We start from the raw sequence: 26,877 nt of genomic DNA, 5'->3' as shown, positions 1-26,877 counted from the left end.
TCGCTGTAGGGAATTATGTCAATATTACATTCCTGCAAACAGAAGATATCAGCATTAATATAAGGCAGCAGATCAAAAATAGCAGAACGTCTAACTTTTGTCCGTATACTACGAATAGTAAGAGAGGTTATAAAGATAATTAGTTAATTAAAACAAAACATACAAAGTAACAAAGACTTAAGCAAAACCTGGCCTCTCTTTTACATCAGGACCTTTAACAGACTTATGCTGAAGGACTTAAGTCTTAGGAGCAGAATCTTTTCCCCCCCAAACTTCTTTTAGCAACATGAACATTCTGAAACTCCACAGCTTCAGTGAAGGAGACAACTTCAGATGCATCCAAGTAGGAAACAACACTTCCAGGTAAGGAATGAGCATAAGAAGGGAGAGAGGAAACATCACACACATCCTTAACTTCATCCAACTTGATGTCTCTTTAGCTGAACAGTTGTAGGATCAATCTCCTTTCTCACCTTCAAGCTGCTCTGTATCTGGGATAATACCTTCTGTAGAAGATGGCCCGGGATCTTAAGTGCTGGGGGGGACAAACCCTCCACAGGGTCAGTACGTATTTTTACATTATCCCCCTTAGAGGCCTCTGCCCCCCACCCCCAGATCGAGCACTCTGAGCAACCACCTGATCAATAGTCTCACCTTCCAGTAACCGTGGACATTGTTGCTTAAAATGTCCCCTAGCCCCACAGTGGTGACATTTCTTTTCCTCCATACAATTTAGTGCAGAATGTGGTCACCACAATTCGTGCAAGGAATATCATCCTTACTGTTCTCCTTTTTATGCCCAAACTCTTGCCACTTTTGGCAATACCCAGGTGTAAATGAATAAGGAAAGTAGCCACGATTATCATTGATGGAAGACGTTTGGGGAGGATGCTGTCTCACATCTTCTGTCTCATTCAAAAAGAACTCCACATAAAACTTCCTTTTCCCAGTAAATGTACCATAAGCATTTCCAAGTCTCTCAGCAGGATGCACAAAGGAACAGTATCTACTCAAACAATTTACTATGAAGGAATCATTAACAAATGGATTATACACATTTCACCATGCTACAAATGAAATGAAAACCCTGCAGATAAGGGTGATACTTCAAGGATACAGAATTCCGATAACATTGTGATGCAAGGTCTTCAGAAGTAAAGGAAACATCAAAAACACCATACTGAGAAAACAGCTGAATACACAATATCTCCTTACAATGCACCCCCAACATCTTCTCAATAACCATCGACTGCTCACTTAACAATATAAAATATTTTGTTGTTCAGCATCCACAAAAACCCAAAAGAGAGGGGGGAGGGAGAGAGAGCAAAAAAGAGGGGGAGAGAGAGCCAAAGAAAGGGGGGAGAGAGAGATAGCAAAATAGTAGGGGAGAGAGAGTGCAAAATAAAGGGGGAGAGAGAGCAAAAGAGAGGGGGGAAAGAGTGAGAGCAAAATAGAGGGGGAGAGAGAGATTGCAAAAGAGAGGGGAGAGAGAGCAAAAAAGAGGGGGAGAGAGAGAGCGCAAAAGAGAGGGGGGAGAGAGAGAGCAAGAGAGAGGGGGAGAGAGAGAGTGCAAAAGAGAGGGGACGAGAGAGCAAAAGAGAGGGGAGGAGAGAGAGCAAAAGAGAGTGGGGATAGAGAGAGCAAGGGGTGGGACTGCTGTACTAAAAAAAATGGCCCGTGTACACAGGCTTTAGGGCTAGTAAGTAATAAAGAATAAGTTTTGGATCTAGACTGTACATTTACGTACTTTTAGCTTTGATATTTGATAAGTGAATAATGTTATAGGGTTTCACACAACTGATAGTGAAAAAAGTGCTGCTGATATAAAATGGATAATGGCTGATAGTGATTGATTTAACATCGAAAATCAGCTGTTAAGATGCCAATAAATTTCAAATTTTTGATTGTAGACAACTCCTTTTTTATGCAATGCATTTTGGATTTTTAGCAGAACCAGAAAACATCCAACTTTTTACCTTCCCATTACCAATAATCATCAGCCTGTCTTTGAGAGTGTGGCATAGTCTTGTAAGATATCAAGTAAGTATAAGACATTGTTTACTTATGTATATAACCATGTACCAAGGTAGAATTTATCCTGCATCCTGGGAGCCGCAAGGTGTTAAGTCAATGGGGTCAATTTATCAACCCATCAATTCATCTGTTTAGGCATGAGCCTTCAGGCTCACCGGAGACAGGAGATAAGAAGCAGCGGTCTTAAGACCGCTGCTCCTTAACTGGTCCGTCACCTCTGAGGCGACGGACAGCAATCAGCCCGATCAGATACGATTGAGTTGATTGACACCCTCTGCTAGCGGCCAATTGGCCACAAATATGCAGGGGGCAGCATTGCACAAGCATTTCACGAGAAATGCTTGTGCAATGATAAAGGCCAATAGCATTTGTTGTCGGCATTTATCGCACATGGTTAAAAGGTTCCCAAGAGTCAATGCTGCCTCAACCACAGATAGTTGTTTGCAGTACTGGTTCTAGACCATAAAATGGGGGTGGAACTAAGATGACTATAATGCTAAATATCAAGGATACAACGGGTACTGGTGGGATACTCCATCTTCTATTTGCTACCCTTATTTTTTGGCCTCTCCTTGCTCTGTACAGGGCACTAGACATGTCACTATCGTGCAGTTTCAAGGTGGCTGGTACCTTTGAGGTTTGAATCCTCTCCACTAATGAATGTAGGTGCATATTCTCCTTCAACATCCCTATAAAAGTGTCACTGATTGTGCGTTCTGCACAGGTTATAGATATATATTGAAACAGTCTGTACAGAACACAACAAAAACCAATGGATGTGCCCTAATGACTTTCACTCTAATCACACTATATTTTTAGCTTTGTACCCGAATCTCTCTTTAGGTCCAATATTTGACTCCTTCTAAGTTCTACACCTGATTTTGTTGTCATTTTCACTAAAGATTATCTATGTTGAAGCTTTCTACAGTACCCATGTTCTTTCAACGTCCTTTGATCTTGTGGCGCTTTTTACATTATCTGTAATCTCACTCTCAAACTTGTATTTGCTGAAATGTGCTTGGCAGCAAAGGACAATTCTGTCACCCATTCATCATTTGTAACATTTCCACTTTGATTTCTCTCCCAAAACAAAATAGACTTGTTTTGTAGGGGCAAGTTACACACTTGCTTTTTTATTAATCTACAGATAAGAAACCTCTTACCAGCTCTGCAGACACCATGTCTGTGTTATGCCACAACAGTCAGAAAATGCGCTGCCTCTTTTTTGATCTGTTCCTCAGTCTGCATCTGACCCCAAACCCCAATCTTATTTTCTCAAGTGCGCTAACCCGATATGAAATATTAATATTTCTCATTCCAATATTCATCACATAGAATTTATAAATATATATATATATGTATAAAATTATGTATATATATATATATATATATATATATATACCGTATATATATATATATATATATATATATATATATAAAATGTTTTTTTGGGATTATATATATATATATATATATATATATATATATACATGACTGCAAAGGGCTCTAATGTATACATTTGTATTTATATGTTTAAATGTGTATATATGTCTGAAAATACATATATACACATATAAATACATAAATACATATGTATACATATATAAACACATTTATAGATATGTATGTATGTCTATGTTAAAGCCATTTGCATGTTTTTTTCTAACACCAGAGACCTCATAGCCCTTATGACTTTTAATTGGAATTTTTTTTTAAATATTTTTTTTAACAATCTAACGCCTAGATTTAGAGTACTGCGGCCAAAGGGGTGCGTTAGCTACGAGTGCTTTCCCCCACCCGCACCTTTTAAATACCGCTTGTATTTAGAGTTCACAGAAGGGCTGCGTTAGGCTCCAAAAAGGGAGTGTATAGCATAATTTACCGCCACTGCAACTCTAAATACCAGCGGTGCTTACGGACGCGGCCAGCTTCAAAAACGTGCTCGTGCACGATTCCCCCATAGGAAACATTGGGGCCGTTTGAGCTGAAAAAAAACCTAACACCTGCAAAAAAGCAGCGTTCAGCTCCTAACGCAGCCCCATTGTTTCCTATGGGGAAACACTTCCTAAGTCTGCACCTAACACCCTAACATGTACCCCGAGTCTAAACACCCCTAACCTTACACTTATTAACCCCTAATCTGCCGCCCTGCTATCGCTGACCCCTGCCTATTATTATTAACCCCTAATCTGCCGCTCCGTACACCGCCGCAACCTACTTTATCCCTATGTACCCCTAATCTGCTGCCCCTAACACCGCCGACCCCTATATTATATTTATTAACCCCTAATCTGCCGTCCCCAACATCGCCGCCACCTACCTACAATTATTAACCCCTAATCTGCCGACCGGACCTCACCGCTACTAATTGCCAATCAGATTGAGCTCACATTCTATTGGTTGTTCCGATCAGCCAATAGAATGCAAGCTCAATCTGATTGGCTGATTGGATCAGCCAATCGGATTGAACTTGAATCTGATTGGCTGATTCCATCAGCCAATCAGAATTTTCTACTTTAATTCCGATTGGCTAATAGAATCCTATCAGCCAATCGGAATTCGAGAGACGCCATCTTGGATGACGTCCCTTAAAGGAACCGTCATTCGTCGGGAAGTCGTCGGCCAGGATGGATGTTCCGCGTCGGCGGGATGAAGATAGAGCTGGAAGAAAGAAGATTGAAGATGCCGCTTGATAGAAGACTTCAGCCAGATGAAGGACCTCTTCAGCTCCCGCTTGGATCAAGACTTCAGCCGGATGATGGACCTCTTCAGCCCCCGCTTGGATCAAGACTTCAGCCGGATGATGGATCTCTTCAGCCCCCGCTTGGGCTTGGATGAAGACATCGCCCGGATTGGATGAAGACTTCGGACCCTCTTCTGGACGGATCGGTGATACCCGGCGTGGTGAAGACAAGGTAGTGAGATCTTCAGGGGCTTAGTGTTAGGTTTATTTAAGGGGGGTTTAGAATAGGGTAGGGCATTTTTTTTGTTTTTTTTTAGGGGGCTTAGCGTAGGTGTAATTAGCTTAAAATTGTTGTAATATTTTTATAATGTTTGTAAATAATTTTTTTATTTTTTGTAACTTAGTTCTTTTTTTATTTTTTGTACTTTAGTTAGTTTATTTAATTGTATTTATTTGTATGTAATTAATTTATTGATAGTGTAGTGTTAGGTTTAATTGTAGATAATTGTAGGTATTTTATTTAATTAATTTATTGATAGTGTAGTGTTAGGTTTAATTGTAACTTAGGTTAGGATTTATTTTACAGGTAATTTTGTAATTATTTTAACTAGGTAGCTATTAAATAGTTATTAACTATTTAATAGCTATTGTACCTGGTTAAAATAAATACAAAGTTGCCTGTAAAATAAATATTAATCCTAAAATAGCTATAATATAATTATTATTTATATTGTAGCTATATTAGGGTTTATTTTACAGGTAAGTATTTAGCTTTAAATAGGAATAATTTATTTAATAAGAAATAATTTATTTCGTTAGATAAAAATTATATTTAATTTAGGGGGGTGTTAGGGTTAGACTTAGCTTTAGGGGTTAATAAATTTATTAGAGTAGCGGTGAGGTCCGGTCAGCAGATTAGGGGTTAATACTTGAAGTTAGGTTCGGTGATGTTAGGGAGGGCAGATTAGGGGTTAATACTATTTATTATAGAGTTTTTGAGGCGGGAGTGAGGCGAATTAGGGGTCAATAACTTTATTATAGTATCAGTGAGGTCCGGTCGGCAGATTAGGGGTTAATAATTGTAGGTAGGTGGCGGCGACATTGGGGGCAGCAGATTAGGGGTTAATAAATATAATATAGGGGTCGGCGGTGTTAGGGGCAGCAGATTAGGGGTACATAGGGATAATGTAGGTTGCGGCGGTGTACGGAGCGCTAGATTAGGGGTTAAAATTTTTTATTAGAGTGGCTGCAATGTGGGGGGGGCCTCGGTTTAGGGGTACATAGGTAGTTTATGGGTGTTAGTGTACTTTAGAGCACAGTAGTTAAGAGCTTTATGAACCGGCATTAGCCCAGAAAGCTCTTAATTCCTGGCTTTTCTCTGCGGCTGGAGTTTTGTCGTTAGATTTCTAACGCTCACTTTAGCCAAGACTCTAAATACCGGCGTTAGAAAGATCCCATTGAAAAGATAGGATACGCAAATGGCGTAGGGGGATCTGCGGTATGGAAAAGTCGCGGCTGCAAAGTGAGCGTTAGACCCTTACCTACACGACTCTAAATACCAGCGGGAGCCCCTATCGCTGATTTTGACGGCTAACGCAGAACTCTAAATTTAGGCGAGTGTTATTATGAATGTATTTTTGATGTATTTTGCACAACTCTTTAGTTGAATGTAACAGTTAACCAGAGCTCTGAAGTCGAGCAAACCCGACGCATGTTTAATTCAATTGTGCTCAAGCTTACGTGTTTAGTTTCAACTTGTAAGACGTGCGCTACTTCCTAAGTGCGCAAACACACGTGATATAAACCCCGTATGGCTTGTGTGCAACTGTTAGCGAGCCACTCATAATCTAGCCCAAAATTAGTAATTTTTTTTTATTATTAATCAAAATAATCACAATCTTACCAAAATCAAACACATCCAACATTGGGCTAGGTTACAAGTGGAGCAAAAAATATAAGCTCTATTGAGCTCTAACACTGCTCAAGTAAAAATAGTATGCACTCATATTACAAGTTGAAAGTAAAATCTTAGCACGTGAATGAGAGACTCAGTCGTGCTAACATCTGGAGGTTGGATAGAACAGCCATGCTAACTCACTTTCCCTATAGACTTCTATGGGGCACAATACAAAACCCTCTTCCAGCTTTCGCTTGCCCGTTAACCCAAAGGGTGCACTAAGACAACTGTGCTAAAGCTGAAGGTGCGTTAAGAAATACTATAAATATCTATGTTCTTCACTTAGAAGAAAATATTATTTTTATATATATATATAAATATTTATATTTTATTTTATTTATTTTTTTAATTAGAAAGAACATTTTTTTCTAAGTAGTCTATTAAAAAAAATCAATTTTTTTAAAAATTTATATTAGATATTGCATATTTCAAGCCCTTTCCAGTCAATCTTGACATATACCATATCCCTTTTAGACCCTTTTTAAACATTTTTTTTTTAATAATAAACGTATTTTATATTTTATATATATATATATATATATATATATATATATATATATATATATATATATATATATACTGTATATATATATATGTGTGTGTAATACTTTAATTTAATATGTTGTACATGTGTTTTGTGAAACTTTTATTGTAGCCCTGATATTTTATTACACTATTTTATACGATTCACGCTCACTTTTTAGCGATACATAACTAACTATTTATAATATGAGCGATAATAGCGCTAATCATTAAAAGATAGCGCGATAACATTCTTTGTTTAATATCTTTTGCCATTCACTGATAATACCAGATTATGCACTATTCTTAGGGCAAGGTCCGATAAGGATACCGCACCCTGTGCTATCAATAGTGCTCCACTTGTAAATTAGGCCTATGTGTTTAACCGCTTTTCAGTTGTTATTGCTTTGATGGCATACAAGAGGTCAATTAGACTTTTCCGCCAGTGGCTTTTCAATATCATTGAAATATATAACCTGCAAGATTTTAGCGTTACTGGAAAACCACTTGCCTTTTTTCTTATGAAGCTATAATTAATTTGCTGCACTTTACTGACATTTTTTTTCTGTTTGTCTAAAAGGTATTTAAAACTCCATAGATGTTCACTTTAAAATGTTTTCATTCAATTAAATGTTATATCTCTGCATGTGCACACTTATAGTTGATGAAATCTATCTTTCAAACACTTAGCACAAGCACAGCCATTTCATTGTCTGTGAAAAATAATGACAAAGTAGTTTACATTATACATGTCTATTAAAGGTAATAAATAATACAAAATCCATAATCAGTGTCTATGCAATGTACTGTCCAAAACCTGGCAGATAATGAGGAGGTTTATTGACTTTTATTGCAATGATGTAATCTGCAAGTCTATTAGAAAGTGCTGGATGGAGAGATTGATTCAAACATCAGATAGATGATAAAAGCAATGTCAGTCATAAGGAGTTCTACTAATTTGCAGATGAAATGTGAATCACAAAGCAAATTATTCTGTTCTGAGCAAAATGAAGGGAAGGAATAATGAGACATGGCAGGATAGGAAACTTTATGTATGTAGAATATTTTGAACTGTGAAAAAACGTAATTTATGCTTACCAGATAAATTCCTTTTCTTCCGGATAGGGAGAGTCCATGTCTTCATTCCTTACTGTTGGGAATACAACACCCGGCCACCAGGAGGAGGCAAAGACACCCCAGCCAAAGGCCCAAATATCCCTCCCACTTCCTCACTACCCCAGTTATTCTGCCGAGGGAACAAGGAAAAGTAGGAGAAACATTAGGGTATAAATGGTGCCAGAAGAATAAAATAAATAATAGGGAACCGACCATAGACAAGAAAAAATGGGCGGGGGCCATGGACTCTCCCTATCCGGAAAAGAATTTATCTGGTAAGCATAAATTATGTTTTCCTTCCTAAGATAGGGAGAGTCCATGGCTTCATTCCTTACTGTTGGGAAAAATTTACCCAAGCTCCAGAGGACACTGAATGAATAACGGGAGGGAACAAAAAGGAAGAGGTGGACCCTATTCTGAGGACACCACAGCCTGTAAAACTTTTCTCTTGAAAGCGGCTTCAGCCGAAGCAAAAACATCAAACTTGTAATGTTTTGAAAAAGTATGTAAGGAGGACAAGGTAGCCGCCTTACAAATCTGATCCATAGAGGCCTTATTCTTAAAGGCCCAAGAGGAAGCCACTGCTCTTGTGTAATGAGCCGTTATCCTCTCAGGAGGACAATGTCCCGTTGTCTTGTAAGCTAAGCGGATGATACTCCTTAACCAAAAAGATAGGGAAGTCGAAGTAGCCTTCTGCCCCTTACGCTTCCCTGAATAGACAACAAACAAAGAGGAAGATTGTCTAAACTCCTTAGTAGCCTGAAGATAGAACTTCAAGGCACGAACCACATCCAAATTGTGAAGTAAGCATTCCTTCAATGAAGAAGGATTAGGACACAAGGAAGGAACCACAATCTCCTGATTGATGTTGCGATCTGACACAACCTTAGGAAGAAAACCTAATTTAGTATGTAAAACTGCCTTATCTGCGTGAAAAATCAGATAAGGGGGCTCACATTGCAAAGCAGAGATCTCAGAAACTCTGCGCGCAGAGGCAATAGCCAATAAAAAGAGAACCTTCCAAGATAACAATTTAATGTCAACGGAATCTAGAAGTTCAAACGGAAACTGTTGCAAAACCAGAGGAACAAGATTTAGGCTCCTAGGAGCCCCAAATCTAAACACAGGTCTGATGCTAATCAGAGCCTTAACAAAGGACTGCACGTCTGGAAGCTCAGCCAGTCTCTTGTGCAATAAAATTGACAGGGCCGAAATCTGTCCCCTCAGGGAACTAGCAGAAAGGTCCTTCTCCAGCGCATCCTGGAGAAAAGATAAGATACTGGCAACCTTAACTCTGTGCCAGTAAAAAACACGCTTTTCAAACCAGAAAAAGTAGGTCCTCCACACCTTGTGGTAGATACGCTGAGTAACTGGTTTAGGAGCTTGAATAAGAGTATGAATGACACTCTCAGAGAAACCTCTCTCGGTTAAGACTAAGCGATCAATCTCCACACAGTCAGCCTCAGAGAATCTAGGTTTTGATGAACAAAAATACTTTGTAACAGCAGGTCTCTGCGACAAGGTAACTTCCACACAGGATATTAGGACATCCTCACTAGATCCGCAAAACCACGTCCTTCATGGCCATGATGGAGCAATCAGAATAACTGATACCTGCTCCTGCTTGATGCGGGCCACCATTTGAGGAAAAAGATATATGAGTTTGAACCTCCAGGGCACTGCTAGTGCATCTATTAGATACTCTTGGGGATCCCTCGACCTCGACATGTACCTGGGTAGCTTGGTATTGAGATGGGATGGCATGAGATCTATTTCCAGCATCCCCCAATTGCTGCATATCTCTGCAAATACATTGGGATGGAGAGACCATTCCCCTGGATAGAAAGCTTGCCTGCTGAGAAAATCCGCCTCCCAGTTGTCCACACCTGGAATGTGGATCGCTGACAGTGAACAGCTGTGGGCCTCCGCCCACTCCAGAATCTGAGATACTTCCTTCATCGTTCCCCCTTGATGGTTTGTGTAAGCCATTGAGGTTATATTGTCTGATTGGAATCTGATAAACTGGGATGAAACCAGAAGTGGCCAAGCCTTCAAGGCCTTGAAGATTGCCTGTAGTTCCAAAATATTGATTGGGAGGGAGGACTACTCCTGAGTCCACAACCCCTGTGCCTTCCTGGCACCCCAAACAGCTGCCCATCTGTATAGGCTTGCATCCGTAGTCACAATCTTCCAGGATGGTCTTAAGAAGCATGTCCCTCGGGACAGATGATCTGGACAGAGTCACCAAGAGAACAAGTCTCTCAACCGGCGGTCTAATACAATCTGTTGAGACAGATCTGAATGATCGCCATTCCACTGCCTCAGCATGCACAGTTGTAAAGGTCTGAGATGGAACCTGGCAAAAGGAATAATGTCCATGCAGGACACCATGAGACCAATCACCTCCATATACTGAGCACAGAGGGACTCAAGGAGGTCCGGAGGGCAAGACATGCCAAAGTTAGCTTGCAACGTCTCAGGTCTGTTAGAAATATCCTCATGGATATGTAGTCTATTATAGTACCCAGGAATTCCACCCTGGTACTTTGGATAAGAGAACTCTTTTCCAAGTTTTTCTTCCATCCATGTGATCGAAAAAGACTGAGAAGGGACTCAGAGAATTCTTCTGCAAGACGAAAGTATGGTGCTTGCACCAGAATATCGTCCAAGTATGGGGCTACTGCAATACCCTGAGTTCTGGCAATGGCTAGAAGAGCCCCCAGAACCTTTGTAAAGATTCTTGGAGCAGTAGCTAGGCCAAACAGAAGGGCAATGAACTGGAAGTGCTGGTCCAGGAATGTAAACCCCAAGAACTGAAAGTGTTCCCTGTGGATTGGAACATGAAGCTAAGCATCCTTCAGATCTATAATGGTCATAAACTGGCCTTACTGAATCAAAGGAAGGATGGAACTTATCATCTCCATCTTGAAGGAAGGGACACTGAGAAATTTGTTTAAGTTCCCTCCTTCTCTGGGACCACAAAAAGGTTTGAATAAAACCCCAAACCTCTTTCAACGATAGGCACCGGGACAGCAACTCCTAAGGAGGATAGATCCCGAACACACCCTAGAAAGGCATCCCTCTTTTATGGTCTGGTGGACAGATTCGAGAGAAGTAATCTGGCCCTTGGCGGATGAGATTTGAAGCCTATCTTGTATCCCTGAGATACCACCTCCAGGACCCACGGATCCTGTATGTCCTTGAGCCAGGTGTCTTAAAAAAAGAGACAGTCTGCCCCTAAAGGATCCAATCCCAGATCAGGGGCCGCCCCTTCCTGACGATTTGTTTTCGTCTGGCTTCTTATTCTGCTTGGACTTATTCCAGGACTGAGCCGGCTTCCAAGTACTCTTGGGTTGCTCGGGCTTGGAGGAGGATTGTTGTCGTTGGGATTTGTCAGAATGAAAGGAATGAAAATTAGAAGATTGTCATCCCTTAAACTTGTTCTTCGTATCTTGCAGTAGGAAGGCACCCTTGCCTCCGGTAACCGTAGAAATAATGGAGTTCAGGCCTGGACCAAATAAAATCTTTCCCTTGAAGGGAAGAGAAAGGAGTCTGGACTTAGAAGTCATATCCGCAGACCAAGACTTCAACCAGAGCACCCAGCAGGCTAGGACCGCAAAGCCAGAGGCCTTTGCATTTAGGTGAATAATTTGCATGTTCGTGTCACAGATAAAATAATTAGCAATTCTCAAAGCTTTAATTCTGTCTTGATTATCCTCAATGGGAGTCCCAACAAAGAGTCGCACCAGTAGGTACCCGCTCCGGCAACCACAGCAACTGCAGCCTCCGGTTGAAATAAAAAACCTGTATGTTGAAACATCTTTCTCAGAAAGGTTTCCATTTTCTTATCTATCGGCTCTCTGAACAAAGAACTATCCTCAAGAGGTATAGTAGTACGTTTAGCAAGCATAGAGATTGCACCATCCACCTTAGGAATGGAGCCCCACAAATCCAGTTGAGAGTCCGGGACCGGGAGCAACTTTTTAAAAGTAGACAAGGGGGAAAAGGAAGAACCAATTCTTTCCCCAGGAACTGTCTGTCTTCGTAAATGCTGTCTAATTTAGGTATCATAGGTTCTTCAGGCAGCGCAGCCTCTGGAACCTCTAACGTAGACAGAACCTCCTTTAATAAAAAATGCAAGTACTCAATTTTAAATCTAAAGGACGGTTCCTCCGCATCAGGAGGCTTAGACGCTAAGGACTTTGACCCAGAAAGATCACTCTCTGAAGCTACAGAGGTAAACTCATCATCAGATAACTGGGACATAATAGCTAAATCCAATAAATATTTAGATGACTCAGAGTCAGGAGAGCTATAATTAATTTAATAATTATATATGGTTGTATGCACCAAATAATTGATTTTATTTGTAAAACTCCAGATGTCACTGGTACAGCAGTTGTATTTGCTCTGACAGGTGATTCTGGGCTGTGTGGGCCAGCCCCCCTCTCTCATTCAGCAAAGGAATTACTTGCATAATTATTTCAGAAAGAACAAAGAAAGAACAAAGGCTTAGACTGTTGTATAGATAAGACAAGTGAACCATTTCAAAGTAATATTAGCATGATTGAGCCTCAGAAGTGTATGCTCATATATGAGCTTCCTGTCCATAGATGAGTAATGAACTCACAGGCCCCCTGTGAATTTATAGACGGTCTGTCTGTGAGAATCATTGAATCTACAAACATGTTCAGAGGATCCAGCTGTCATCATCTAAGTGCTAAATTGTCCCTGCTGAGCTACAATACACAAAACATCCCACTTTCCAGACATGGTAAAAACATACGGCTAGATTTAGAGTTCAGCGGTAGATAGGTTGCTAACGCCACGCGTGTTTTATGTCTAACGCACGTCATTGTTTGACTCCGGTATTTAGAGTTCAAAACAGACCATCTAACGATGCTCCTAACGCGTGTATGTCACACGCGTAATACTGCCCGCGTTAGACAGTCTCCCATAGATGGAAAAGCAAAAAAATAGTTTTTTTCACCTAACACTCGATCTCGCGAGAATACGCACAGCTCGGTCATATGACGCATACCACATCATGCACAACAATAACACGCCGCAAATGTCACAACAACAATCAATCAACAAAGCACACAAGCATTACACATTCACAAGCGGGGGGATTTTTAATAAAATTTAATACGGGGAATACGCATATACTTTAAGATGCGGAAATTCGCAAAATAACAACAAGGAATAAAAAATATATACATACACTAGAAAAATAATCGCATTCAATATAACTATATATTAGGACAAACATACATATACAACACCTCACTAATACCACACCATCGCAAATTCACATTTAAAAAGAATACTATTGGACAATGTTAGAGAAAACGACCACTATGACATCATCGCATTCTACACATTCCACAAATACTAACTCAAAATGAGCATGCGCAAATTCACACAACTAATACACATTGCACTAATAGTAATTGCTAATAAAGCACACCTGAACACAATTTACAACGGAAATTGGTACATCATTAAAAATTTACACAGGGTATATAAGCACCACACAAGCAGGGCTTCTTTGACTGTGTTGCTGGTGGGTCTTTGGAGATTGGAGGTTTAAGATTAGAGAGTTGGTGCATTATTGTGAGTGAGTTAGTGTTAGCGTGAGAGAGTCAGTTGTTAGTGTTATCGTGAGTGAGTTAGTGGGAGTTAGTGGGAGTGGGAGAGAGTCTGTTAGTGGGAGCGTGAGTGAGTTAGTGGGAGTGGGAGTTGTTAGTGAGAGTTGTTAGTGGGAGCGTAAGTTAGTGGTAGTTAGTGAGAGTTAGTGGGAGTGTTTGTTAGTGAGAATTAGTAGTAGTGTGTTAGTGAGAATTAGTAGTAGTGTGAGTTAGCGAGCGAGTGATTTTTCTGTACACGTAACACATTTACACGCAAACACATTCAATACATACATACACTTATCAATAACACTACATACACTCCATACCCCCTACCCCCTCATACTACACTCCATACCCCATTCCCTGTAGTCCCATTCCCTTTCATCCCATTTACTCTTATCCCATACCACATCCCCATCCCATACCCATCCCCTAGTTACATTTAGTTTACATATCCTCCTTTTAGTCTTCTTCTTCTTTTGGTTTATTTAAATACTCCTTACCCTCTTTGTTTTTTTACATCCCTCTCACACTTTCAGCACTTTTTTTGTCTTTTTAGTTCTTTATTTTGACCCCCTTTCATTTCATCACACTCACTTTTTGTTTGATTATTTGGGGTTTAGTTTAGGGAACAGATGGAGGCCAGGCAGGGGAGAGGTAGAGGGGGGAGGAGAGGGAGGGGGAGAGGAACAGGGCAGGAAGGGGGGCAGGAAGGGGGGCAGGAAGCGGGGGTGGAAGCGGTGGGTGGACCCAGCCACTTGGTTCAAGATGAACAAGTGGCTGGGCCCAGTGGCGGACAGAGTAGGGCTTCACAGTCCGGGAAACAGAGGGCATCGTCACAGGGGAAGGCCAAGGCGACTAGGGAGGCGAGGTTTTTGATGGAGGAGAAGGAGGCCCTCATAGAGGCCTATATGGCCAGGTATAGGAGGCTGCAGCACCAGAAGACTACCCCGACTGACAAGAGGAGGCTCTGGAATGAGATAAGAAATGCAGTCAATGCAGTGGGTGGCCGGAACAGAGATCTTGATTCGATAAAACATTGCTACCGGGACTGTAAGATGGATCTCAAGAAAAAGTTAAGCCTGGAGGCCCGACATGCCGCAGGAACCGGTGGCGGACCTGCCCTGGAAATAGAGTACTGCCGATGGGAGGAAATGTTGCGGCCCAGCATCTCTGAGGTGGAAATAGTCGGTATCGGAGGAGTTGATACCGGGAACCTGCCACTCTCATCTGACGGTAAGCTCATTGAACAATAATTTCACATACGAATGTATTTCAAGGGACACTATACGCAAACCTTTACTTTCATGATTGAGGTAGCGAATACAATTTGACAAAACATTCAAATGTACTTATATTACCTAATTTGAATCATTCTTGAGATATATTTTAATTAAGAAATAGCCATGCACACGGTGAAACAATCACAGGAGGCAGGTATATTCAGCTAACAATCTGCATCTTATAAGCATATTTAGATATGCTTTTCAGCAAAGATTATCCAGAGAATGAAGCTAATTAGATAAGAAAAGTACATTAGAAAGTTGATAATAAATGTATGCTTCTAAATCATGAAAGATAAAACATTGGGTTTCATGTCCCTTTAAGGATCAGATTAATGCTATAACGTTATTTACACGCATTCACAATTACTTTGCGGTTACATCAGTATCTAGGCTATAGGTTAGGTGTGCATTTAAACAGACTGAAAACAAACGCGAAAACATTCAGATTGACCAGAGATATCACAAACACGGTTTTGAAAAAGCGGAAATCGTATTGATTGTTTGTTAGATTTCAAAGTGGATTAATGATTCTGCATTTGTAATTGTATCGTAAGCTAAGTCATTTAAAGCTTGATTTGCAAATATGCTAATATATACATTTTTTGATTTTTTTTTTAATATACAGAGTCTGGGGAGGAGGCAGCACAAGAAACACAGCCTCATCTATCTCCCCGGGATGAGAGTGGTGGGGAGGAATTTCCACTTCGGAGGGAAGAGGCCCCCCGTGACGAAGAGCGCACGGAAGCTGATGAAGAGGCCCCGGAAGCAGAGGAGGAGCCCGCGGAACCAGAGGACCCTCAAGGACCCGCACACCGCCGTGCACGGGCACCCCGCCGTGCACGGGCACCCCGCCGTGCACGGGTACCCCGCCAAGCACAACAAGAGGAAATAGCGGAGGTGCGGGTTCTACTGGACTACATAGACCAGATGCGTAACTCCCGGATACAAAATATCGAAGGCCGCACTCGAATTCTTGATGGACAAAATCAAATAATTGAAGGACAAAACCAAATAATAAACATACTCAATTGAATCGAACAAGGCCAAAACAGAATCTTTAATCTGCACCAAGAGATGTTCAATTTTTTCCGGGAGGCGCATGCTGGTCTACCTCCTGGTCCGCCTCCTGCTGCTGGGCCTCTTGCTGCTGGGCCTCCTGCTGCTGGGCCATCTCCTCCTGCCGGCCCATCTACTCCTGCCGGCCCATCTACTCCTGCCGGCCCATCTACTCCTGCCAGGCCATCTACTCCTGCCGGGCCATCTACTCCTCTTCAGCCATCTCCTCCTCTTCAGCCATCTCCTCCTCTTCAGCCAGCTTCTCCTCCTCAGCCATCTTCTCCTCCTCAGCCATCTTCTCCTCCTCAGCCATCTTCTCCTCCTTACCTTGGTCGTCCCAGTACTCTTCCTTCCACTCTTCCCACAACATCTCCAAGGAGAACTCTTCGGAGTCGGCAGTTGCCCCTCCCAGAGCCTCAGCCCCGTGGGAAGAGGGGAAGGAAGAGGAAGTAAGTATTTATTTTCATCTTTAATGTTTTTTTTATTTAATGTGTAATGGATAGGTATGTGATGATGTGTTTTTCATACACTTGTGGACCACACTCTGTATATAATCTACTTCTATGGGACCTGGTCCATGGAGGAAGATTGTTTGCAGAGTGTGGGTTATAAGTGTGTGAAAACCACATCATCACATACCTATCCTTGTTCATGATATTGATTGGTTTCTCTGATGTGATGTCCAAACTGTTTCCCGAATCGCAAACAAAATTACCATTACAATTATCCATGATGGCATATTACTGTTTGAATGCCAATAACACAGCTTAAAGGGACAGTCAGAAAATTATTGATTACAAAGAAAACACTGTATTACGCATTATCAAGTTGGAAACAACAAAACATGGAGAAATACGTGTGACTTATGTGCTTAACCTTGTATCTATGACTAGGAAAAATGACCACTTATTTGTTGTTCTGACATAACAACCTTTTAGATATCAATGATCAAGACATGGTAAATAATATGCTGTATGAGCACAAGGTTTTACATATACAAATGCTATCCAAATGCCCTCTAGTGGTCAAATTGTATAATGATTACATGCACTCTTCAAGCTCGAAGAAATGAGCACACGAACCTCATAGGTTTAGCTAGCAAATTTAAATAAACAAAGACAAATGATTAATTGGTGAAAAACCTTTGATATCATTGACAAAATTGACTTTTAGAATAATGCAAAACATGATTTGTTTTCTAAACTGTCCCTTTAACAAAATTTTATATGCTAACACATATTTGAAGCTTGTTGGTATCTACATGTACTTGGTCAAAAATTAAATATTGAAATCAGATTTATATTGACGTGTTAAATAAAGTATATTTTATTAAAGAGACATTATTGTGGTTTTTTTTTTAGAAAGAGATTTGTTTGAACAATGAATATGGTTTAAAGTCCTTTTAGGAGTGGGGGGTGAAAATATGCTAACAATAATATATTTGAAGATTAAACAATGTGGAACTCATACATGATACAAAAATCAACATTTGCATTAAAGGGACAGTATACTATATTTTTAACAGAACTGTATGTAATAGACACTACTACAAACAACAAGATTAACATATACTGATATCAATATTACAAAGCTTCAAACACTTTCAAAGAAAATCAGGTTAGCTCTATTGAAAATATAGATGAACCCCCATTACAACCGTAAAACAAGACAATACCCCATCATTAACATATGAAAAGACCCTTTACACAAACAGGAGAAAGCTGGAGATGGTACTCACATGAAACTCAGAGGCTGGGCGAGGAGTCTGAAAATTAATTACATTTTCTTTGAACAGAAGAAAAATGAAACGTGTATTTTTTAAACAATGGACTATCTAACTAGAGACAAAATAAAAAGTTTTGATTTATAATGTGAGTGTCTAATGAACCTTTAATAAAATATACAACGAAATTACATTTAGAAGAAGTCGGCATCATATATTTAGCATATGATAAAGCTAAATGCATATTGATTACTTTATTCTAACACAATAGCGCATATTTGTTAATTAGATATCTTTAACATTAAAAACAACAGTCATTTTTATGAAAAAGGAACATATTGTTGACAAACATATTAAACAACATGGACTATAGAGATTTGCACTTGCCTCGAAATATCATATGCATGAAAAATGTTTGCTTTCGTTCGTTTATTCAACCAGACATCCAGCAAAAGAGAATGTGGTGGTCTTTATCAGCTACGGGTCAACAATGTAACATGATGCAAATAATACATATTCGCAAGGTTTTTAAAATTGGCTGCAGTCACAAACGTGTTTAACGTGCACAAATAAATATTGCGGGACAACGTAATCCAATCAGACGTTTTTTTACCTTTGCATGTGACGTCTTAACATGGCGCTTCCTTGATCACGTAAGAACGCCATCCAATAAAAGGCACATTCTTGATCACGTAAGAACGCCCCCAAAAAAAGGCGCATCCTTGATCGCGTCAAAACGCCATCCAATAAAAGGCACATTCTTGATCACGTAAGAACGTCAGTCAATACAAGGAATCATTGGACAGCCTGGCAGGTGACGTTTTAAGCAACATGGCGCATCCGAGATAGCTGAAAAACCGCAGCCAATACAAGGACTCAGTTGACAGCTTGGCATATCACTAAAAAACGTATTTATATTTTAGGAACTAGTATGTGTCTAGATTGCTATCTAGGAATGTCACCAAATCATGAATCATCTTTTTGGACTTGACTGTCCCTTGAACTATAGCTATGGTGTATATCTTTAACATTTAAAAGATACACATGAGAAATACATATGCCATTGATGTTTTAAGATATGTTTTGATTGTTTTGGAATAACAATAATGATACATGGATTGATTAAACGTGTCATTTATTCAAGTTTAAATATGGTCAGCCTACCTATAGCCATATATGGGAGTAGAATTATTTTGTTAACATATTTTATAAAAAATATTCATCATCTAAAATATTTGCATTACACACAGAGATTTATTTGGTTACACTTTTACAATAAGATAGAATAGAAAATGAAATACATGTGCTGTCAACATTACAATCAGATTGTTTATTAATAAGATTATATGTCCTTGTTCATGTAAAAAGGACAAAAACGCTTTAGAAATGGAAATACATTCATTAACAATTGTGCTCACCATCCCTTAAAGGGACATTATTTTGTTTTTAAAAAGAGGATACACATAGACAATACTATTTCAATAAAATGAACACTTTACAGGGATTATATCATTGTATCAATCCTCAGATCATTTGTTAAAGGTGCATCAATTCATGCAGAGTTTCTAAATACACACATGGATGTGAAAATTGAAATATACATATATACACAAATAAAAATCTATATATACATATATAAAAAAATTACTATGCTAATCATAATCATGCAATGATAAAGCTAAGAGAAAAATATATAAAGACAAATAATAAGATTACATTGGAGATGTTAATCTTAAAGTCATTTACAATTGTCTTACATATATGATTTTTTATAAAAAAATATTTTTGGTAGGTCCCTTTAAGGATCAACAAGATAAACTAGAGCTTTCAAAAAATAACATGAAGAATGAGGACAAAGAATCGTGCAATGACATGTCTTTTATTAGGATGTAAGAAAACATCAACAACGTTTAGAAATAATCTTGTAAAAATAAGGAATATTTGAGCCATATGACAAGGTAACAGAGTGCATCACAGTCCATGAAGAGAGTTGCCAAGGGCCACCATAGCCCCATTGGAGACATATGACAAGGTAACACAGTGCATCACAGTCCATGATGACAGTTGCCAAGGGCCACCATAACCCCATTGGAGACATATGACAAGGTAACACAGTGCATCACAGTCCATGAAGAGAGTTGCCAAGGGCCACCATAGCCCCATTGGAGACATATGACAAGGTAAAAGAGTGCATCACAGTCCATGAAGAGAGTTGCCAAGGACCACCATAGCCCCATTGGAGACATATGACAAGGTAAAAGAGTGCATCACAGTCCATGAAGAGAGTTGCCAAGGGCCACCATAGCCCCATTGGAGACATATGACAAGGTAAAAGAGTGCATCACAGTCCATGAAGAGAGTTGCCAAGGGCCACCATAGCCCCATTGGAGACATATGACAAGGTAACACAGTGCATCACAGTCCATGAAGAGAGTTGCCAAGGGCCACCATAGCCCCATTGGAGACATATGACAAGGTAACACAGTGCATCACAGTCCATGAAGAGAGTTGCCAAGGGCCACCATAGCCCCATTGGAGACATATGACAAGGTAAAAGAGTGCATCACAGTCCATGAACAGAGTTGCCAAGGGCCACCATAGCCCCATTGGAGACATATGACAAGGTAAAAGAGTGCATCACAGTCCATGAAGAGAGTTGCCAAGGGCCACCATAGCCCCATTGGAGACATATGACAAGGTAAAAGAGTGCATCACAGTCCATGAAGAGAGTTGCCAAGGGCCACCATAGCCCCATTGGAGACATATGACAAGGTAACACAGTGCATCACAGTCCATGAAGAGAGTTGCCAAGGGCCACCATAGCCCCATTGGAGACATATGACAAGGTAACACAGTGCATCACAGTCCATGAAGAGAGTTGCCAAGGGCCACCATAGCCCCATTGGAGACATATGACAAGGTAAAAGAGTGCATCACAGTCCATGAAGAGAGTTACCAAGGGCCACCATAGCCCCATTGGAGACATATGACAAGGTAACACAGTGCATCACAGTCCATGAAGAGAGTTGCCAAGGGCCACCATAGCCCCATTGGAGACATATGACAAGGTAACACAGTGCATCACAGTCCATGAAGAGAGTTGCCAAGGGCCACCATAGCCCCATTGGAGATATATGACAAGGTAAAAGAGTGCAACAGGCACAACAATAAACTTTGAAAAAGGCCAAATGGCAACAATAAAAAAAAACATCAACATGCGGACGGAGGATTCTTATCTGCCACCTTGGAGCATCTCCAGATCCTCCACTTACTGGTCATCCTCTTCATCGTCCTGTGCATGTCCAGCTCCAGATTCAGGCCTTGAACTTAATCGCATAATTTCACGCAGAGTCAAGTCCTGAACCCGGAGCTGGGCCTGCATGGTGTCGTTCATCCCTCTCAGGACAGCTGCGTTCCTCAACACGGCCTGCTCTACTCTTGCTATACCTTCTAGCATGAGCCATGCTGAGTCACAGCCTAAAATAAAGAATAAATTAAATATTAATGATAATTACACAACAGACGAAAAAAATAGAAAAGATACATTGTCATCATAAAGACAAATCATTCTTTACATCAATTAGTTTAAATTTATTCTTTACACATGAAATATGTTATTCAGACAGACCGAAATCATTAAAGGGACAGTTTACTCAAACATGTTGTCCCCTTTAATTGGTTTTAGATGATCCACTTATACAGCTTGAGTGTATCAAATCTTGTTAAAGGATTTACATTGTACTTACATTAGCAATATAAATATTTTAATTATACTGTGGTAGGCACACCTATCCTTAAACATTTTGGCATTGAGGACAAGCTGTGTAAACATAGCAACCTGAAGAAATTACGTTCCCACTGGGTTAGACAAGAGATAATGTATAAACATTTGTACATTAATTGTTGGATCCAAGTAGTGGTGATTGGTATATGTAGTGATATCCAATTAAAGGGACACTGAACCTAAATATTTAATTGACTGATTCAGATAGAGCATGACATTACAAATATTTAAAAATTACACATATTCTTTAAATGTTTGAATTCTATAGCTAGATTTTGAATGCAAGAATGTCGGTTTTTAGGGCAGGCCATATTTGTTTTTCAACTTTGTTTGTCCCTGCTGGTTGATGGATACATTCATCCAACAATAAAGAAATGATGTTCACAATTATTTTATTTTTTAAAATAATTATAGGCATTTCTTTGTTTCAATAAAGATATCAAGAGAATGAAGAATAATTCATAAGAGTAGTAAATTATAAATTTGATTAACATTGCATGCTCTATTTGAATCACAATAGAAAATATTTTCCTTCAGTGTACCTTTAAGTATCTTATAATGTTGATTTTGAATGATACTTACAGCTGTGCCTGGGAAGGACAATCCGACACCCAGGACAATGAAGGTTGAGACAGGGGGGAGGGGTGGGATTGGGTTGGGGAGGGATGGGATTGGCTTGGGGAGGGATGGGATTGGCTTGGGAAGGGATGAGCTGATGCTCCGGGGTAGGCCGTACAGCTGGGGAGTGGGGAGTTGGGGTCTGGGCAGCTGTACAGGCCATAATACGGGGAGAGTGGCGAAGGGGGTTGTAGGGGCGTTTTTTGGGAGGGGCAGGAAATGATAAATGGGAAGGGCCGGCAGGGGTCTGGGCATGGGCAGGAGTCTGGGCATGGGCAGTGGTTTGGGCATGGGCAGGGGTCTTGGCCTGGGCAGTGGTCTGGGCATGGGCAGGGGTCTGGGCATGGTCAGGGGTCTGGGCATGGGCAGGGGTCTGTGACTGGTCAGGGGACTGGGCAGGGTCGGAAACCAGATGACCAGAAGTGGTGGATCCATCTGAAAATTTAATAAATATATATTAACATCTCATACATCATGAAATCAACGCATTTCAAATTGATTATGTTTTCAATATACTTAGAAGTGTGTTTGAATTTGTAAACAATTATGAAATGAGGATATGGTATGCATATAGGCACTCAGATGAATATCAATTACTGTCTGTACAATTATAACATTATTATTGTGTTTTGGCCTGGAATATGCATGTGACATAATGATGGCATGAATTATACATTTTTAAAAAAAAAAATATTTCATGCTGCCTGATATAGAAAGGGGGCAGTAGTGTATTTGAACAGACAAATAATATTCCTTTTTAAAGTGCAAAAGCTGTAGACTTTGAATGTCTTCAATGAAATGATTTCAAATAAAGCAACATGTTGGAAACATGATAGATATATTTCACATACCATTAGACTCCAAGGCAGCCTCTTCCTCCTCCATCACATATGTTAAATCAATCTCTGTAAAACATAACATGTTGTGTAAACGTTAAGAACAGATATTATAACATAAGTTACTGTTGTTCAAAGACACACATCAATGTTGCATTAAAGATATACACACCCAAAGTTATGATTTACATCATTTTGATGGAGCATACAAATTACATTAGATTTGTTATTCTCAATGATTCAGATTTTCGATGTATTGTTTGTATTAATTTAAAAATCATAAAAGCATAGTACATAGAACATTTAAGATTTCTCATGTGTGTATCACTTGATGACTGTTGTCAAAAATGAACATGGAAACAAACATATGCTATACATCTTCTGAATAACAAATGTGTAGACTAATAAAGTTTTAATTATTAATCTTTCAATATTAAAAGAAAATTAATATATAATCAGAAGAGAAAATTATATGTTTGTTTCAAATGTTATGCTTCATCAGAATCATGCTCATAATATTGATTACTAATACACCTTCAATGACATATAAATGAGTCAATGGACTTACCAGGAGACCGCAAAGGCGGCTCTATGTCACTGCTGGATTCCTGTGGGCTCACCACACCAACTCTCTCTATGAATGATATAGATATATATTAGGAAACACATTTGGGATATCACTAAATCACATCTGTATCGAATTTTAAGATTAATCAACTTGAAAATGTGAAGAATAGAGCAGTCATTAAACCAGAAAATGCTTGATTGAATCAAGGGGATTCTGTTAAAAATGATGTATTGAACATATGTTTAATTTCAGACTATATTAGACATCAAACTCATCTCATACGATGCTATTGCATATCTAAATATACCCATTGATCAATGTTCTTAAAAGAATACACACAAATCACATTTTGAAGAACAGCTGTTGACAAATCTAAACAAACACATGTGGCACATCGAGCCATTTGTGCAATGTACAGTAATCTTGTTTAGGACACAACACATATTTATCACAATACAAAACCAAATTGATTAGTACAAATATGTAATCATGGTGCTGTTAGAGTATGCTGATATCTATAAAGTAACTCCAACAGTGAATATGTGAATTATATATCAATATTGTTTAATCCAAAGAATGTAAAGATGAATGAATCTATTGTTTATTAAAGGGACACTGACATGATTAATTTAAATCATTGATTTCTCTGTTCAAACTGTTCAAAATGATTTAACATTGACTCCTATTATAATTTGAATGTTGCTACATTTTAATCTTAAAGGCAGATAAGCAATATTGTATTCAATAAATATTGTTTGTTGAAGGTATCCACCAATCATCAATAAAAACCCAGGTTGTTCAACCAAAATTGAGATGCAGATAAACGTACATTCTTGATTTTAAAATACATTTAGCAATAGAATATTTCACATATGATGATAGTATTATATTTAAATGTTTATTAATATTGCATACTCTATCTGAATGACAACATTAATAATTGTAGATCAGTATCCCTTTAATATAAAATTATATTGATTTGACAATGTTGGTGTTAATGAATTCTCTACTCCATATGTTGATGTAATGAATGGGATTGAGCATGCAATTCAAATCTAATATGTTATTTAAGGATATCCGAAGAATTATTTAATTTTCATCTATTAAAGGGACATTACATATAAATATTGAACAATGTGGATTTAGTATGTAATGTTCTGTCCATGTTTCTAAGACAAATGTCAATTAAAATGATACATACCATACTGTGACAAGCCCTGTCTTAAGGATCCAGCAGCAACATCCATATCTGTAATATATTAAATGAGGATTGCATATCATTAATACAAATCATGCCATGTTTAAAATCTTTACATTATTAGCAAATCAATTTAAAACTATTAATCCTTTGGTAGTCCCATGAGTTAATTGTTTCCTCAATTCAATTCATGATAAATATATCCTGTACTCTTATTTTCAATCAGTTGTGTTGTTTACTGTAGCTTTAATTATTTTTTGGTGTTATTTCATTCTCATCAATTGATGGGCATATGTTATAATTTATTTGGATTCTTCTTTTTTTATTATGTATAATATTGAAAATAAGAATACTGTATTCTTCACATATATCATAATTCACATTTCATTTTGACCAACATGTATAAAGCAATGCCACTTACAGCAAAGCCATGTTAACGTGTATGCGCAATTCCATTTTCGCGATCATTGCGCAATGATTCAAAGCGGAATTACGCATCCGTCATTTGACCAACATGTATAAAGCAATGCCACTTACAGCAAAGCCATGTTAACGTGTATGCGCAATTCCATTTTCGCGATCATTGCGCAATGATTCCAAGCGGAATTACGCATCCGTCATTTGACCAACATGTATAAAGCAATGCCACTTACAGCAAAGCCATGTTAACGTGTATGCGCAATTCCATTTTCGCGATCATTGCGCAATGATTCAAAGCGGAATTACGCATCCGTCATTTGACCAACATGTATAAAGCAATGCCACTTACATCAAAGCCATGTTAACGTGTATGCGCAATTCCATTTTCGCGATCATTGCGCAATGATTCCAAGCGGAATTACGCATCCGTCATTTGACCAACATGTATAAAGCAATGCCACTTACAGCAAAGCCATGTTAACGTGTATGCGCAATTCCATTTTCGCTCTGTGACGCATATTCTGTAGAGCGCAAGACACATCATTCCTATTTCATGTGTCACTAATCTAAAATCAGATATCTAAACATCATATGTAGTGTATGTTGTGAGATCTGTATAGGTTTAGTATCTGACTATATACACATTTATTGATTTAAAAAAAAAAGAAGATATTATATGAAGTTGGATAATTACCTGGTTCAGATTCTCCATCTCCTCCCAGGCCACCGGACGGAGAAGCAGCTGCCCTGGCCCCCGCGTCAGGACTTTCAGATCCCGCAGCTGGGAGGGAAGAAGAGGAGGCCGAGGATGGCGAGGATCTGAATCTTTTGGGGACCCGGAGATTGAGGAGCTCGCATAAAGTCACCTCATAAGGGAGTAGGTACAGTTTCCGCTGGGCCTCTCTTTTGCCACCTCTTTTACGGGCTTGTACCCAGTCCCTTATGAGGTTGACTTTTTTGGTTAACCGCAACCTCATATCTCTGAATCTCCTCATGATCTGATCCTGGGTCCTCTGGACGTCACACACCAATCTAACCGCATTGGTGATAGACTCCCAGAGGGCCTTCTTAACAGGCGCATCTGTCAACCTCCTCTTGTTCCCAAACAGCTGGGGATAAAAGTCCTTGACGGCGTGGACCAGTGCAGCGCTCTCCTCCTTGGTGAACCTGGGAGCTGACATGCCTGCTGGGTTGTCCAATAAATATATTATAATAATAATATAAACTGCCTGCAGGCATTAGAGAACTGACAAAGATGGCAACGTGTAATGGACTTTTATATGGTGAAGTAAACATGAGATGCACCATGGGACAAGTTATCTGTACATCTGATTGGATAAAAGTTTGAAATATTGTTAGAATGTCTGTGAGACCATCCTGACTCAAGTTGTGTTTGTGTGATGAACTCTGATTGGCCGTTCCTCAATGTTTCATATCTTA

Source organism: Bombina bombina, chromosome 11 (genome assembly GCF_027579735.1).
Source record: "Bombina bombina isolate aBomBom1 chromosome 11, aBomBom1.pri, whole genome shotgun sequence".
NCBI lineage: Eukaryota > Metazoa > Chordata > Amphibia > Anura > Bombinatoridae > Bombina > Bombina bombina.
This window is presented reverse-complemented; position numbering follows the sequence as displayed.